The sequence below is a fragment of the Saccostrea echinata genome, unplaced genomic scaffold (genome assembly GCF_033153115.1).
Source record: "Saccostrea echinata isolate AGI-Se365-2 ecotype Australia unplaced genomic scaffold, CSIRO_AGI_Sech_v1 ptg000005l, whole genome shotgun sequence".
Taxonomy (NCBI): Eukaryota; Metazoa; Mollusca; class Bivalvia; order Ostreida; family Ostreidae; genus Saccostrea; species Saccostrea echinata.
The window spans coordinates 2646983-2660377 of NW_026889754.1; positions in this window are offsets into that span (position 1 = coordinate 2646983).

Consider the following 13395-nt stretch of genomic DNA (forward strand, 5'->3'; position numbering starts at 1 on the left):
ATACACTTGTTTCTTTACTTTATAACCAGTAGTAGAAAAAATATTTTGAAAGAAATTATGCATTTTCACTGTATATAATCAATAGAGCTCTTTCCCCCTCACCAGAACCCCTGATCCAAGGGTCATGAGGCATTCTTCCTTATCATAACCATGCACTTCCTTTGTTTGAAAAATACCCAGGCGCACAGAAGATTTTGAAAGAATTCATGCATATTCCCTATATAATCAATAGAGCCCCGCCCTAACACCAGAACCCCTGACCCAGAGGCCATTAAATTCATAATTTCTGAGGCAGCCATGCTCATCATAACTATGTACATAGTTTATTTAATATCCAGGAGCACAGAAGATTTTCAAAGAATTAATGCAATTTTACTATATAATCAATGGAGCCCATCCCTAACACCAGAACCCCTGACCCAAGGGCCATGAAACAATTTCTGAAAAGGCAGTCATGCTCACCATAACTATGTTCTTAGTTAGTTTATTTAATACCCAGGAGCAGAGAAGAAGATTTTCAAAGAATTAATGCCTTTTCACTATATAATCAATAGAGCCCCGCCCTAACACCAGAACCCCTGACCCTGGGGCCATGAAATTCATAATTTCGGAAGAGGCACTCTTGCTCATCATAACTATGTACTAACTTAGTTCATTTAATATCCAGGAGCAGAGAAGAAGATTTTCAAAGAATTAATAACATTTTCACTATATAATCAATAGAGCCCCGCCCTAACACCAGAACCCCTTACCCTGGGGCCATTAATTTCACAATCTTGGAAGAGGCACTCTTGCTCATCATAACTATGTACTAAGTTACTTTATTTAATACCCAGGAGCAGAGAAAAAGATTTTCAAAGAATTAATGCATTTTAACTATATAATCAATAGAGCCCCGCCCTAACACCAGAACCCCTGACCCTGGGGCCATGAATTTCACAATTTTGGAAGAGGCACTCTTGCTCATCATAACTAAGTACTAAATTAGTTCATTTAATAACCAAGAGCAGATAAGAAGATTTTCAAAGAATTAATGTATTTTAACAATATAATCAATAGAGCCCCGCCCTAACACCAGAACCCCTGACCCTGGGGCCATGAAATTCACAATTTTGGAAGAGGCACTCTTGCTCATCATAACTATGTACTAAATTAATTCATTTAATACCCAGGAGCAGATAAGAAGATTTTCAGAGAATTAATGCATTTTAACTATATAATCAATAAAGCCCTGCCCTAACACCAGAACCCCTGACCCTGGGGCCATGTAATTCACAATATTGGAAGAGGCACTCTTGCTCATCATAACTATGTACTAAGTTACTTTATTTAATATCCAGGAGCAGAGAAGAAGATTTTCAAAGAATTAATACATTTTCACTATATACTCAATAGAGCCCTGCCCTAACACCAGAACCCCTGACCCAGGGGCCATGAAATTCACAATTTTGAAAGAGGCACTCTTGCTCATCATAACTATATACTTAGTTAATTTATTTATTACCCAGGAGCAGAGAAGAAGATTTTCAAAGAATTAATGCATTTTAACTATATAATCAATAGAGCCCCGCCCTAACACTAGAACCCCTGACCCTGGGGCCATGAATTTCACAATTTTGAAAGAGGCACTCTTGTTCTTCATAACTATGTACTTAGTTACTTTATTTAATACCCAGGAGCAGAGAAGAAGATTTTCAAAGAAATAATGCATTTTCACTATATGATCTATATAGCCCCACCCTAGCACCAGAACCCCTGACCCTGGGGCCATGAATTTCACAATTTGGTAGAGGACTCAATGCTCATTACAATGATGCCAACAGTTTGACTGCTTGATGTCCTGGAGTAAAGAAGAAGATTTTTAAAGATTGCATTATTTTTGGTGGTTTTAGCCCCTTCCCTCAGGCACCAGGGGGGCAGGGACCATGGAATTCACAATTTTTGTTCCCCTTCACCCATAGATGCTATATGCCAAATTTGGTTGAAATTGGTTAAGTGGTTTCAGAGCAGAAGCTAAAAATGTTCAAATGTTAACACGACGCACACCGCACGACGCACGCCGACGGACGAGAACGGATAGCAATAGGTCACCTGAGTGACTCAGGTGACCTAAAAACTCTGAACCTGCTTTGTTTTCGTCATTGAAGATGGTCTTTTGGTCCAATCAAAATTGTCTCCTATTATTTCTACTGGTGGAAGTGGTTTCAGAAGCTTTGATTTGCAGGAGTCAAGAGCTACCTGAATATGTCTTTCAGTACTTGCTAGGGTATTCAATACTGTATCTTGACTAATTCCTGATGCATACTCTGCTTCAGGTGAGAGAATGTTACTGCTCACTTCAAGTCTTGGTAAAGTCAAAGTTTTTGATTTTTCAATCAACTGAGAGATACTTTTCTGAATCAGTCGATGCATGACTATAAAGGGCAGAAAAGTCGCCAGATTTATCATGTTTATTATATGCACACATACTCTGAAGAGGCAAAGACTCACCAATATGATTATGCGACAAGGCTGTCTTATGCAACTGATTTATGTATGAACTTCCTTCCAGGCTTGATACAACACTGCTGAAGACACTGATTAACTCCTCTACAGGTGAGGTGACAATACTATAAAGTAAAAAGATAGTTTAACACAAATATTCTGATACTTTTAAATGGTTGGAAACCTGAATTGCACTACAAATACATGTACTTCAGATTAAAAAAAGAAAACAAGATGTGTTTATATAAAACACCCCCCTGGTGGTGAAACTACATGACAATATGGCCCTGACCTTACAGTCTTTCATCTTGTATGCATGAAAAAAAAAAATGAGAAACATCAGGTATAATTTGTTATTCATACATTCATTTAGAATTTATTTCTTGAATCAGTACCAGTGAAGCAGATTTAGTGAGTGCCTCTGCTGTAAGACTGTGTCCTTGATCTTTTTTTCTCTGCACATCCTGCAGCTCAACTTTCTTTTTATACACTGCTTTAGGTCCAACTGTTAGTCCCATGTTGTTCAGCAACCTAATAGTCTGTTGGTAAACCAGATACATTAAACTTTTAAAATTGTCAGAAAAATTCAGATCTTGGATGGCATTGACAAGATAATAAAGTGCTTAGCAAGGAAGTATGTTATGCTTTTCAAAAAAAAGAATTATCATAATATTTCATTATCATAAATAACAGACTTTACTTTAAGTTAAATCAACTGAATAGGTTTTCATATTCTAGCTCTTGAATTCAAAATACATGTGGCCACAATACGACCTACTTTGGAGTAGACATATCACTTTTTTTACTGGTAAATGTATCAAAGCTCATATTGCTCCATTGAGGTAATCTTTCCTGTTACTTTGTTTTAGATTTGTAAGTTGAAAAATATAAGTTGAAGGATTTTCTGTCATTTATTAGCCCCCTATAGGTTTCTTATATTTAAGGAATGAATTTAATAGCTACCCATTTTATACGGTATAAACTGGGTTGGGGCAGTTTACGCTTTATAAACCGCTCTCGTGAGACAGGATTTTTTGATATTTTCACTCGTGCTTCGCACTTATAATTCCTTATAATTTAATTTTCATTCATATGGTGTAAGAAAAACAGATGATTGTCCTTAAAAATGACTTCAATTTGTACAAAAATTGAATGTAACGTCAGGCAGATTGATATGTTTTGGACGCAAGTCATTGTGACGTAGGCAACCCATTTTATACGATATAAAGTAAATTTTTTATCCAATCAAATACAGCATTACAACCAGAATTAAATTATAATTAGATGAAACAAAAAGCTTGGATTTTAAATTATCATATAAAAAAGCAAAAGAAAGTTCATGAGTGAAGATCAGAACATTCTTGATAGTGAAGATTGCTTATGAATATGATTTTGTCATTTAATGTAAATTATTTACCTTGAGGGGGGTAGATGTACTTCATCTTGCCATTAACCTCATAATCTCTCAGTCTCTCTAGTGGTAACACCAATTCTCCTGTTCCAAACTTTTGTAAGCAGGTCTGCCAGTCAGAATTGATGTGGTGTCGTTCTTTTTGTAGGTTGGAGGACCTAAAATGGTGGACGGGAGGACCTACATCTCTCACTTCATCCAGGCTGTCATGAAATTGGATCCCACCCTCACATTTTGACCACCATTTGTTTTCTCCACACAGCATGAAGTCTGCAATTCGCTCCAGATGAGATTGGAAAAGAATTGGATTCTGCTGGATGAATTTCTGTGAGAATCTAGAGTTGCCCCGTTTTTCCAGTAACTTAGCTTGGTGACTAATGACTGAGTTCTGTTTCTTTAGGGAGTCTTGCTTGGTTTGGAACTTTTGCTGGGCATTAAATCTAAGTATCCCATTGTCAATTACATATTCTGCCTGCTGTTAGTTGTTCTCAGGGAAATTTGCCTCAGGTCACCAAAGCTTCTTTCTTCTTGCTCCGGGATGATAGATCGTAAACAAAACAGTCGATAAGTTTCTGGGAGATGAACTGTTATTCCATGAAAATGGCTCCCAAAAGATTTTCTACATGTCATTTTAGAGGGCTTTCCAAAAATGGTTTTACTTAATGTGGCAAAGATAAAACATTGGTTTAATAATCGCAGAATTTGTCTGGAGTTCCTTGACTTGTCATTTGAATAGCTGATCTGAATTATTTCAATTAGACTATTGACAAGCTGTAAAAAATTTTCGGCAATTTTGCCTTCTTCATGTTTCGATGTCATAAATTTTGACAATTTTATTGCGTAGAGCCTTGCATCTGAGCCTTTGAGTTGTTTCTTGTCGCCAATTGTGGTTTGGGAAAAGGTTTCAAATTCTTTCCTTAGATGCTCTGGAACATGTGTTGGTAACTCGGTAATTATATTCTGTATAACATTACAGATGTCATGTAGTGGCTCACAGCCCAGTACCTCATAATATTCTATATCAATCTGTTCTGCTGATTTGCTTGGCTCATGGCACATTAGTGCAGGTGGTCTACAGATTCCATGAAGGATTTTTGTCAGCACTTCTTGGAGTTCTCCTTTTGTTTCATTGCTGGAAAAATATCCATGATGGTCTAGTTCTGCTTGCAGGTCTTCTTTTTTTAGCTTTTGGAAGGGGTTTGTCTCTCCTTGTTGTAATTTTTGCCACAATTCTCCTCTTGTCGCCAGCTTCCTGCGATCGTCTAAAGACATTGGTTGTGTCCTGTAGCAGCATATCAAGTTTTGGTGGTCTGCTGCATTCACACCACATATACAGCTGTAGTTGCCTCCCCTTTGTTGCCCGGCCTCAAATTGTCTAGCGGGATTGTCACCTGTAAATACTCTCAGTTGAGTTTTGTAACCCTCTATAGGCTCTTGAATTTCCTGTATATCTTTCAGCCTGGTTTCTGTATATGTTAATTGCTCCTTGTCTGAACTCCCTAAAATTATAGAATTCATAGATTTTAGTGTACAATCGGTATCATTGTACATTCAAAGTTTTACGAACATGCATGAAAAATTTTCATTTGCAAATTTATATATTTTATATAGGTAATTGCTATGGTTAAGTATAGTTATCTGGATAAATAGTATTAGTAGTGCAGTGTTGTTCCTATAAAGTAATGTTTTTGTCTTCTAAATACACAGTCGACATACATGTACATGTATTAGTTACTTTTAAGCAGGTTTTTACTTCTTTGAAAAATTTCATATTTGCATAGAGTACATATTTCATTGTAGTTTGTTCTAGTGCTTTGATCTAAGTTGGGTAACCACTACATAAAAGCTTATGAAAATTTCCTTACTGAACAAATATCACTTTAAAAGATAATCATTTTGTATTGTAGAGGGAAAAAATACAAGCAGAGATTTGATTTAATAGTGATTTAAGTTCATAGCTTTCACTGCTTTGTGAATACTTGGGGGGGGGGGGGGGGGGCAAGGGCAGATAACTCTTATAATAATAACACGATTTGATTCATGCTTGTCAAGTAAATGCTTTATTTAATTTTGTAGCCTCAACTAAAAAGTTTTGTTTTCTTTTGTCAAAGATCCAAGTAATTTTTAATTTTCCTTCGACATGAATGTAATTGTCTTTGATATGCATAAAAGTTAATTGCATACTGATATAGTTAACTTCATACTGATATATTTGCTTACCTGATTGTCCAAAGATGTATAATCTTGGTTTCTCTACAAAGGACTGTACATCAAGGGGTGGCTTTTGTGGAAATTTGGACTTGAATTCCTCATCTGTTAGGAAATTTCTTGTGTCATAGAGAAACGAAACCATGAAATTAACGTATGAATGATTAAGTATCTCTGAATGGTCATGCCAGACTTTGAAGTTTAGGGTTTTCTGAATTTGTGTGTCTTCCTCATTTTGGCTTCCTGTTGAGGGTACCTGCTCGCCTTTCAGAATTTTTGCCTCCTTGAATCTTTGTATTTCCTCCCTTAAGATATTAATCAAAGGGATTTTTCTTCCATATATTACCCTGCTTGAACAAACAAGTGCACCTGTGTCATCAATTTTTGTACTCTGAAATGTTTTGGGTGCAATTTTTCCCCCAATATTTAGCTCTCTTGTCGTGAGTTTCTTTTTGATTATTTGTTTAAGTTTTTTGGCTGATCTTAATGCTGGAACACTTATTCTGTGTTTAAGTTTGATTCTACTTCGACGAACTCGACGCAGATAGTCTCTACCGCTTACTCTCTTTGCTTTATTGAATTTATAGACATCTACACCTTTATTTTTTGCGTATTGCATAAGAACTTGTCCAGCATTTTGGGGCATTTGATCCTGTCTTGTTACGTTGTACTTTTTTGCTAATCGTGTCCAATTTATTGGTTTATTTGGGGGATAGTTTTCTATTTCCAACAAGAATTCCTCTTTGTTAAAATGATAATTTTCAAATTTTCCATGGTGAACTCTGGCTTTTGATTTACCAGATTTTTCTACTTGTAGCTTTTTTTCAACATTTTTCTTTGCTGTGTCTTTAGAAATAAAGCTATGCATCATTCTGTCATAACTCTTATAATAATAACACGATTTGATTCATGCTTGTCAAGTAAATGCTTTATTTAATTTTGTAGCCTCAACTAAAAAGTTTTGTTTTCTTTTGTCAAAGATCCAAGTAATTTTTAATTTTCCTTCGACATGAATATAATTGTCTTTGATATGCATAAAAGTTAATTGCATACTGATATAGTTAACTTCATACTGATATATTTGCTTACCTGATTGTCCAAAGATGTATAATCTTGGTTTCTCTACAAAGGACTGTACATCAAGGGGTGGCTTTTGTGGAAATTTGGACTTGAATTCCTCATCTGTTAGGAAATTTCTTGTGTCATAGAGAAACGAAACCATGAAATTAACGTATGAATGATTAAGTATCTCTGAATGGTCATGCCAGACTTTGAAGTTTAGGGTTTTCTGAATTTGTGTGTCTTCCTCATTTTGGCTTCCTGTTGAGGGTACCTGCTCGCCTTTCAGAATTTTTGCCTCCTTGAATCTTTGTTTTTCCTCCCTTAAGATATTAATCAAAGGGATTTTTCTTCCATATATTACCCTGCTTGAACAAACATGTGCACCTGTGTCATCAATTTTTGTACTCTGAAATGTTTTGGGTGCAATTTTTCCCCCAATATTTAGCTCTCTTGTCGTGAGTTTCTTTTTGATTATTTGTTTAAGTTTTTTGGCTGATCTTAATGCTGGAACACTTATTCTGTGTTTAAGTTTGATTCTACTTCGACGAACTCGACGCAGATAGTCTCTACCGCTTACTCTCTTTGCTTTATTGAATTTATAGACATCTACACCTTTATTTTTTGCGTATTGCATAAGAACTTGTCCAGCATTTTGGGGCATTTGATCCTGTCTTGTTACGTTGTACTTTTTTGCTAATCGTGTCCAATTTATTGGTTTATTTGGGGGATAGTTTTCTATTTCCAACAAGAATTCCTCTTTGTTAAAATGATAATTTTCAAATTTTCCATGGTGAACTCTGGCTTTTGATTTACCAGATTTTTCTACTTGTAGCTTTTTTTCAACATTTTTCTTTGCTGTGTCTTTAGAAATAAAGCTATGCATCATTCTGTCATTTTCATGCAAATTGTAAGATTTTTCCGGAGGCCAAAAAGTGCATTACATCAATATTGTCTTCAGACATTACTTTTTCTACAGTTTTGTTTGATGATTTTACATTTTGAACTACAGAATTTCTTTGAATTTCAGGGGAGGTAATTCTAGTTTTGATGTTCTGGCTCAATTGGCCACTGAATTCTATGCCCACTTTTTCTTCAATGACAGGTTGTAAAATGTCAACGACACTTTTCATCATGTTTATTCCCTTTTTATGAATTGATGTAGGGCTCTTAGATTTTTGAAATTTCGCGATTACATGTTCTGCTAGATTCATACATGCTTCATTCACCTTCTGCTGCTCTCCAAGAAAAGAGGTGTGAAGCTCTGAATAGTTTTTATGGATATTTGCACAGCTGTCACAATTAAGGAGACTGTGTAACTTCTTTTCTTTTTCAGGAAGCTCGTGCCATGTTTGATAGGAGAAATGATTTAGAAAAGTTTCCCTCTCTTTGTTTTTGTTATAATTTTTGAAATTTTGTGGTTTAGTCACCAAATCTTGCACCCTCCGTAAATTCAGCCTAAATGTTGAAAAGGGCATGTGAAGTGCAGGAAAATTTGACACCAAAGATATGTAGTTGTTGTGCCTGTGCTGGTCAGAGAAGTTGGTAACAAATTTTGGTTTTGTTGGATAGACTGTTGATTTGTCATTTTGTAACCAGTCCAAAACATTTTTGTCCTTGGAGGTGCGTGCTTGAAAGACTTTTGAGAAGTTGCAGTAATTCATTTTTGAGATTTCATTTTTTTGGAGAATGATTGTTTGCTAGATAGAACACTGTTAAGAATTTACCCATGCTGTAACTTTGAAGAGGACACTGCCAAATGGAGAAATTTATATCATGGACTCAGCAACCTTGAAACTGGAATACAGGATGTTTTTGATGTGGAGTAGAAGTCCAGCAGTAAATAAAAATATTTTATAGAAGAAAAAAACCCAAAAATTATTGTACATGTACATTTCAAGTTTTTATAATTTTTGACTCCACTAAATATTTTTTTTTTTAATTTTTAAATTTTTTTTTTTGTCTCTGTAATGTAACCAAATCAAAAATTCTATGGGTTAGTGTACTTGTTTGTACCATGGCTTGTTTTCTCCAACCTTATTTGCCAAAAAAGAAATGTACAAAAAAACAACATATTTGTTGGGTGAGGGGAGGAGGTTTTCATGCTACAAGTCATATTATTATTGAAGTTTTGCTTATGGTTGCAAGTGTTTACATAATGGATAATGTTACAGTAAACTATTTTTGTTAGGCTCATCTTTTGAATCTGATCGGGTAGATATGATGATAAAAGTACTGACTGTTATTTCCAAGTTTCAAAGAAAAATAGAGAACGTGTTCCAGACAGTTGACAATGAATGCCCCCCCCCCCCCTTTTCCATTGCAGTCAAACTTCGAAAATGAATGATGTACCAATTTATTTTACTGAAATTAAATCTGTTGAAATCTATTATTTGGATTGTTTTTTTCTTCATATTGATTTACTGAAATAAAGAAGAAAATATGGAAAAAGCTTTATTTCTGTAAACATCAAAGTACATCAGAGTAAACGCGGGAGAACTGTGGTAGACGCATCGTATCACCTTGGACGCACACATCTGAAAAATGAAACAAAATTAACATAAGAAACATTGCTTTTATAAAGTTCTGATGAAATAATTCTAGGAATATTATATCTCTATGTGAGGATTATAAAATCGTAGTATTATATTGATGAGAATTATATGGTTTAGAGTTATCTCCCTTTCCAGGGTTACTTGTGCGTTTGAATTGTGTGTTGAATTGAGGAACGCCCGTGATGAGTATATAAAATGGAAAAGTTCAAGGGCAAGGCAATTATAGATATAATTGAACATGGTATCATTTTCTTTCTTTTTAAGTGTAGTTAATGAAAAATGATGCTCATTTGTTGAGAATTAAGAGATTACCTGGTTAATTTCTCCAAAAAGAACATAAATGCGCTATTTTTCGAGAAGTTTTTCTAATTTCTTTAATTATATTAATTTATTATAAAATTCAACTGAATGAGCATTGTTTTTCACATTTTATAGACGATTAACGATAATTAGACGTGTATATTATTCCTGACTTCTTTCGCCTTGCCCTTGAACTTTTTGCCTAAAGTTAGCTTTTACGATTTTCCTGTAAAAGGCACCCACGTGACGTTTCAAAGTCACGTGACAGTCAGATAAAAATACCGCAAAGTTGGGATGATCCATACATTCTTACAACATACATCGCATACCGGAACAAGAGACCCAAGGGCCTTAACGGTCACCTGAGTACAATACAACAATTTAGAGGATCCATAGAGTATTAAAATGAAATGAAAGGTGAAGCTTTGTTGCCCAAAAGCAAGAAAAATAGGGTGATCAGGATGAACAAAATAATTAGTCTACTATTCATTAACAGTTCATAAATTAGGTTCTAATCTGTTCCCCATTTATCACTATCACCATACAGTATATTAACAAACTTTCAGTGCTTTTGAACTATTTTAATTCCTTGTTGTAATCTCTTACATTGGCCTCTCTTGGTGTTTGATGAACATTTAATAAGACAAGTTATTTTTGTCTCATTTTTATTTATCTATTACTTACAAGTCCACATGATCATTAAAACTATGAATATACTTTTTGTATTATACGATAAAAATTCTTGCATAATTCTCTTATTCTATTAATTTTTCAAGTACATTATTTACAATGATTAATTATCAAAAGTAAACGGCAAAGGGGAATAACTCCTCTCAGTAGAATGCAAATTAATTGAGCCCTGGCTTAGACCAGAACACTTGACCAAATGGTCCAGATGTTCAAAAATCTGGTAAAAATACCCTTCCTTATTACAACTTTTACACTTTTTGCCTCTGATATGCCCAAGTGCAGAGAAGATTTTTAAAGAAATAATGCATTTTCACTACAGATTCACTATATTATCAATAGAGCCCCTCCCCCCCCCCCTCCCCTTCACCACCGAGAAACACCAGAGCCTCTCACCCTGGGACCAGAAGTTTCAAGTTTGCTCATCATAAGTAATCACTTTGTTTAACTGCTTAACATTAAGGAGCAGACAGGATTATTTAATAGAATTAATGCATTTTCACTACATTATCAACAGCCCCACCCTTATACCAGCACATCTGACCCAGGAGTCATGCAATTCACTACTCTGGAAGAAGCACTCTTGCTCATCATAATTATATACTTAGCTTCTTTGCTTTTTAACCAGAAGCAGAAAAGAATATTTTCAAAGAAATTTTGATTTTTCACTATATAATCAATAGAGCCCCCCCCCCCACCTTTTGACCAGAACCCTTGACCCTGGGGCCATGAAATTATCAATTTTAGAAGAGGCATCCTTGCATATCATAACAATGTACTTAGTTTGTTTAAATAGTACCCAGGGGCAGAGAAGAAGATTTTCAAAGAAATAATTCACCTTCACTGTAGGAGCTATATAGCCCCACCCTAGCACAAGAACCCCTGTCCCTGGGGTCATGAATTTCACAATTTTTGAAGAGGTGTCCTTGCTTATCATAACAATGTACTTAATTTGTTAAATAATACCAAGAAGCAGAGAAGAAGATTTTTAAAGCATTAATGCATTTTCACTATATAATAAATAGAGCCCCGCCCTAACATCAGAACCCCTGACCCAGGGGCCATGAAATTCACAATTTTGGTAGAGTTACTCTTGCTTATCATAACTATGTATTTAATTTGTTTAAATAATACCCAGGAGTAGAGAAGAAGATTTTCAAAGAAATAATGCACTTTCACTATATGATCTATATAGCCCCCCCCCCCCCCCAGCACCAGAACCCCTGACCCTGGGGCTATGAATTTCACAATTTTGGTAGAGTCACTCATGCTTATCATAACTATGTATTTAATTTGTTTCAATAATACCAAGGAGTAGAGAAGAAGATTTTTAAAGAAATAATGCACTTTCACTATATGATCTATATACCCCCCCCAGCACCAGAACCCCTGACCCTTGGGCCATGAATTTCACAATTTTGGTAGAGTCACCCTTGCTGATCATAACTCTGTATCTAATTTGTTTAAATAATACCCAGGAGTACAGAAGAAGATTTTCAAAGAAATAATGCACTTTCACTATACGATCTATATAGCCCCACCCTAGCATCAGAACCCCTGACCCTGGGGCCATGAATTTCACAATTTTGGTAGAGTCGCCCTTGCTTATCATAACTATGTATTCAATTTGTTTCAATAATACCCAGGAGAAGAGAAGAAGATTTTCAAAGAAATAATGCACTTTCACTATATGATCTATATAGCCCCGCCCTAGCACCAGAATCCCTGACCCTGGGGCCATGAATTTCACAATTTTGGTAGAGGGCTCAATGCTTATTACAATCATGTCAACAGTTTGACTGCTTGATGTCCAGGAGTAAAGAAGAAGATTTTTAAAGATTGCATTAATTTTGATGGTTTTAGCCCCACCCCTCAGGCCCCAGGGGGGCAGGGACCATGAAATTCACAAATTTTGTTCCCCTTCACACATAGATGCCATATGCAAAAATTGGCTGAAATTGGTTCAGCGGTTTCAGAGAAGAAGCTGAAAATGTTCAAATGTTAACACACGACGGACGACAACAGATAGCAATAGGTCACCTGAGTGACTCAGGTGACCTAAAAATGAATCTTTCAGGGGAAAAAATAGTTAAAAGTTCAATGGTCTCATTTTATTGCTGTTTTAAGCTGAATGTTGCCTTAACTGTCCTGGGGAGATTCACCAAATCACTAGAAACTGTGTAATCGTATTTAGAACTAACTTCTTTATTGAGAAAATCTGCTTTGAAAGATCATATTAGTATATTTAACCTATTTAAACAAAAACATGGAACGGACCTTGTTTACATGACAAAGGTTTGGGGTTCTAAATCTGTCTTGTATCTCCACTACTGATATTCAAATTTTTGCTAATCGTTAAAAATACAGGTTTCAACATGTCCCGACTATTAATGTCTGTATTTTTGCACAGTAATAAAATATTTAAAAATTATAACTGTATTTTAAAGCCCATTTTCTTGCAATATCATTGTGTTATAAACAATATAAGATAAACTCATGTAATTTTTTCCATTGAAGTTTTGATTACATTTTCAAAAATTGGTTTTTTCTTCATAAATGGATCTATGGATGTTTAAAAACTAAACAATGCAAACAGAAAATCTCTAAAATCATCAATATTAGTGCATAAGATTTTGAAAAAGAAAGTAGTCAAATTAAAATCATCTTTCTAGAAAACATCTTTTCATTAGA